We start from the raw sequence: 5,740 nt of genomic DNA on the forward strand, positions 1-5,740 counted from the left end.
CTCAAGTCTTGTGGTTCCTTCTCCTGTGTGCTTTAGAGACTGCAGGGAGGCCAGGGTGTGCTGGAGTTAGCCCTGGGGTTGGAGGAGGTGAGCGGGGCTGGGCTTTCTCCAGCACTCCAATAACCCTTGCAGCATCACCGTGAGTCCCTTCTCGGATTACACAGACATTGAACGTGTAGTGTTTTAAATTGGACTTCTGAGAAAACTGACAGGCTTGCTGCAGCTCCAGTGATAATTGGGGCTAGAATGGGTGCCTCTGACTGAATAGAGAAAAGCAGATTCTTCAAATGCTTCCATCCTGAGAGGAGTTGAGCCCTAGCAGGATTAGCTGTTACCCCTCAGTGCCTCCGTGTGCATAGGACTATCGAGCACCTTAGGTCATTTTGAGTTCCTTTGTTCTTCGAACAACCTGTTGGGGTGGCAAAGGTAGGAGGAACTGCCCTATTTCATAGATGGAACACTAGACATGGGAACCATGCGGCCAGTTCTTTGTGGAGGCAGTACTCTATTGAAAAGAATTATCCCAAAGTGCTGGGATTACAGGTGTGAGTCACCACGCCTGGCCTCTAATAGTAATTTTCAAAACCTGTATTTTTATCTTCTCACAGTCTTTTATCCCCCTATTTAATGGATACTTTTTTCTTGTACTTTTGCGGCATATTTTTTGATATCTTCTACTCTTTGTGTTGTCCATTTCCTGGGAGTTATTTTCACTTCAGTATTTTATGTTGTAGACTTTTCCTTCTGCTACTGCTTGGCTGGCTGGCTATGCATGTAAGAATAGGGAACTAAGAGCAACTCAACTGCTGGCTTTCACTGTAGGGCAATCAATCAAGTGGCATTTTCACTGGCGATCCCTAGATGTCAATCTCTGTAGGTCTTTTCTCTGAGTTAGTTCAGAGAGAGGTCTTCTGGTCTGCAGTCTAAACCTGGAGTGGCACTGCGAAAGGGGTTGGGATGTTCAGAAGACAGACTTTATTTTGTCCCCATTTTGGTCTGATCATTCCCTTTCCAAATGCCACAGGGCTGGAGTTGTGAGTTTCTGAGGTTGTTTCTCCAAATATATATAACTTCTGGTCTTGTTAATTCTAACTGCTTTTTACATGAACTTCCAATTCCTGTTCTTCCCTATCATATAGGGCCTCCAATTCTTCCCTATTACATTTTTTTTAAAAAGACGGTGCAAATAATCTTGCTTCTTATGATATACTCTGGCTAAGTCATTTGTTATTCTCTCATCAGCTGTCCTTTTTCATAAATTATGATTGAAATTACATATGTCTCTTGGTTTCATGAAGACAGCATGTATACTTTTCTTTCTTGATTTCTCTGTTTTGGCATACTTATAAGAAACCATCTATATAGTACAACGTTCCTATAGAAAAGTGCATGGATGTGTACAGCTAAGTGTGAACACATATTTGTCACCACCACCCAAATCAAGAAACAGAACGTTACTAAGATACCACAACACTCCTCATACTCCCAGGCCACTCTCCCCATCCCGGGACAAACGTAACCCATGCCTTGACATTCTATCACTATCAGTTATCACTGTCCATGTTCAACATTATCCATGGAATCCTACCGTTAAGTACCCTCTTAGGTTTAGCTTCTTTTGCTGATCATTGTGTTACTGGCTCATCCATGTTGTTGCATGTAGCAGTGGTTTGTTCATTTTCTTCCTGTACAGTATTTCATTGTATGCCAATAATTTATTCTGGCTGGGTGCGATGGCTCAGGCTTGTAATCCCAGCACTTTGGGAGGCCAAGACAGGCAGATTGCTTGAGGTCAGGAGTTTGAGACAAGCCTGGTCAACATGGTGAAACCCCATCTCTACTAAAAATACAAAAATTAGCTGGGCGTGGTGGTGGGTACCTGTAGTCCCTGCTACTGGAGAGTCTGTGGCACGAGAATCGCTTGAACTCGGGAAGCAGAAGTTGCACTGAGCCTAGATTGCGTCACTGCACTCTAGCCTGGGTGACAAGAGTAAGATTCTGTCTCAAAAAAAAAAAAAAAAAAAATGGAAAGAAAAAACAAAAAAAAATTATTCCACTGTTGATGGGCCTTCAACTTGCTTCCAGTTTTGGCTGTGACTGTTAGTGCTGCTGTGAACTTTCTCATACATGTCCTTTGGTGAATGTGGGTAATTCTATTGGGTTTATACCTGTGAGTGGGATCGCTGGGTTATAGTTATGTGTAGAGAGAGTACCAAACGGTTTTCCAAAATAGGAGTAGTTTACATTTTCATAAGCAGTGTATGAGAATTCTGTTGTTCCACATCTTCCCCAGCCATGGTATTGTCTTCCTAATCCTTTTGGTGGTGTAGTATATCACATTGACATTTTATTTTACTTTACTTCTTTTTTATTTTTTGAGACAGAGTCTTGCTCTATTGTCCAGGCTGGAGTGCAGTGGCACAACCTCAGCTCTCTGCAGGCTCTGCCTCCCAGGTTCAAGCTATTCTCCCGCCTCAGCCTCCCGAGTAGCTGGGACTACAGGCACACACCAGGACACCCTGCTAAATTTTGTATTTTCAGTAGAGACAGCATTTCGCCTTTTTGGCCAGGTTGGTTTTGAACTCTTGATCTGGACCTCAAGTGATCCTCCCTCTTCGGCTTCCCAAAGTGCTGGGATCAGAGTCTTGAGCCACCGCAGCCAGCTCATTGTCATTTTAATCTGTATCTCCCTGCTGACAAATGATGAGTATCTTCTCTTTAGTGGATGGTACACTTTTCGAACAGTACTTATCTCTCAAGAGGCAGCCCAGTGCGATGGCCTCAGCAGTGGAGAGCAGGGGTCTCCTGGTTCTGCTCGGCCAAGGAGACAGCTAGGCATCTCCTTCCTCAGCTTCTCATCTAAACAGAAATCTCTCTTTGCTGTGAGTGGTTGTGTTTGCTCCCTGTTCCCAGCACCCTGAAGCAACAGACAGGGGAAGGAAGGAAAGCTGCCTGTTCTTTGTCCAAGAGGGTCCTTGCTCTGCCTATAAAAAAGACACATCTGGGACACTTCCACCAAAGTTAGCACTTTTTTTTTTTTTTTTTTTTTTGAGACAGAGTTTTGCTCTTGTTGCCCAGGCTGGAGTGCAATGGCATGATCTCGGCTCACCGCAACCTCCGCCTCCCAGGTTCAAGTGATTCTCCTGCCTCAGCCTCCCTAGTAGCTGGGATTACAGGCATGTACCAATACGCCTGGCTGATTTTGTATTTTTAGTAGAGACAGGGTTTCTCCATGTTGGTCAGGCTGGTCTCGAACTCCCAACCTCAGGTGATCCGCCCACCTTGGCCTCCCAAAGTGCTGGGATTACAGGCATGAGCAACCGTGCCTGGCCTAAAGTTAGCGTTTTTTTTTTAAAAATTATACTTTAAGTTCTGGGATACATGTGCAGAATGTACAGGTTTGTTACAGAGGTATACATGTGCCATGGTGGTTTGCTGCACCCATCAACCTGTCATCTACATTAGGTATTTCTCCTAATGGTATCCCTCCACTAGCTGCCCAACCCAGACAAGCCTGGTGTGAGATGTTCCCCTCCTGGGTCCATGCGTTCTCATTGTTCAACTCCCACTTATGAGTGAGAACATGCAGTGTTTGGTTTTCTGTTCCTGTGGTAGTTTGCTGAGAATGGTTTCCAGCTTCATCCATGTCCCTGTAAAGGACATGAACTGATTCTTTTTTATGGCTACATAGTATTCCATGGTGGTGTTAGATATGAGTTCTAAATTTCTTTTCAAAGAATCAGTATGTCAGTATGTTCAATTTTTTGCCTTCTTTTAAACTTAACTTCCTCATAAAGCAACCTTTTTCGATTCCCTGCTCCACCCTGACTCATTCTGATTACCTGCTCTGTCATAACCGTTTTTCCCACCAAACCACTCATTGCATCACTGTCTTTAAATTAGCCAATAGGAATTAGTTTAGCCTGTGTGATCTAACCCTAGCCAATAGGGGAACGACACAGCAGCAGGGGCCACATGCATCAGGGATAAGAACCCCTTCCCCTCCCTTGTCCAAGTGTGCGCACACCATTGCTCCATCTGTAAGGGTGCACCCTTCTATAGAAGTAACTTGCCTTGCTGAGAATTAAAAAGAAAATTTTATATTTGAGTGCTATTTCTTTTGTGGCACCAAAACTTTCTTTATAACAGTGTATATGCGCCAAATTTTCTTTATCCAGTCTTTTTTTTTTTTTCAGATGGAGTCTCACTCTGTCGCCCAGGCTGGAGTGCAGTGGTGCAATCTGGGCTCACTGCAAGCTCCGCCTCCTGGGTTCATGCCATTCTCCTGCCTCAGCCTCCTGAGTAGCTGGGACTATAGGCACCCGCCACCATGCCTGGCTAATTTTTTTGTATTTTCAGTAGAGACGGGGTTTTACCATGTTATCCAGGATGGTTTCGATCTCCTGAATCCAGTCTATCATTGATGGGCATTTGGGTTGGTTCCAAGTCTTTGCTATTGTGAACAGTGCTGCGATAAACATACGTGTTCATGTGTTTTTACAGTAGAATGATTTATATACCCAGTAATGGGATTGCTGGGTCAAATGATATTTCTGGTTCTAGATCCTTGAGGAATCACCACACTGTCTTCCACAATGATTGAACTAATTTACACTCCCACCAACAGTGTAAAAGCATTCCTATTTCTCCACATCCTTTCCAGCATCTGTTGTTTCCTGATGTTTTAATGATCGCCATTCTAACTGGGGTGAGATGGTATCTCATTGTGGTTTTGATTTGCATTTTTCTAATGACTAGTGATGATGAGCTGTTTTTCAGGTTTGTTGGCTGCATAAATGTCTTCTTTTGAGAAGTGTCTGTTCATATCCTTCGCCCACTTTTTGATGGGGTTTGTTTTTTTCTTGTAAATTTGTTTAAGTTCCCTGTAGATTCTGGATATTAGCCCTTTGTCAGATGGATACATTGCAAAAATTTTCTCCCATTCTGTAGGTTGCCTGTTCACTCTGATGATAGTTTCTTTTGATGTGCAGAAGCTCTTTAGTTTAATTAGATCCCAATTGTCAATTTTGGGTTTGTTGCAATTGCTTTTGGTGTTTTAGTCATGAAGTCTTTGCTCATGCCTATGTCCTGAGTGGTACTGCCTAGGTTTTCTTCTGGGGTTTTTATGGTTTTAGGTCTTACATTTAAGTCTTTAATCCATCTTGAGTTAATTTTCGTATAAGGTGTAAGGAAGGGATCCAGTTTCAGCTTTACATACAGCTAGCCAGTTTTCCCAGCACAATTTATTAAATAGGGAATCCTTTCCCCATTGCTTTTGTCAGGTTTGTCAAAGATCAGATGGTTGTAGATGTGTGGTGCTATTTCTGAGGCCTCTGTTCTGTTCCATTGGTCTATATATCTGTTTTGGTAGCAGTATCGTGCTGTTTTGGTTACTGTAGCCTTGTATAGTTTGAAGTCAGGTAGCATGATGCCTCCAGCTTTTTCCTTTTGCTTAGGATTGTCTTGGCTATGCGGGCTCTTTTTTGGTTCCACATGAAATTTAAAGTAGTTTTTTCTAATTCTCAATGGTACCTTGATGGGGATAGCATTGAATCTACACATTACTTTGGACAATATGGCCATTTTCACAATATTGATTCTTCCTATCCATAAGTATGGAATGCTTTTCCATTTGTTTGTGTCCTTATTTCCTTGAGCAGTGGTTTGTAGTTCTCCTTGAAAAGGTCCTTCACTTCCCTTCTAAGCTGTATTCCTAGTTATTTTATTCTCTTTGTAGCAA

The sequence above is a fragment of the Chlorocebus sabaeus genome, chromosome 11 (genome assembly GCF_047675955.1).
Source record: "Chlorocebus sabaeus isolate Y175 chromosome 11, mChlSab1.0.hap1, whole genome shotgun sequence".
Classification (NCBI taxonomy): domain Eukaryota; kingdom Metazoa; phylum Chordata; class Mammalia; order Primates; family Cercopithecidae; genus Chlorocebus; species Chlorocebus sabaeus.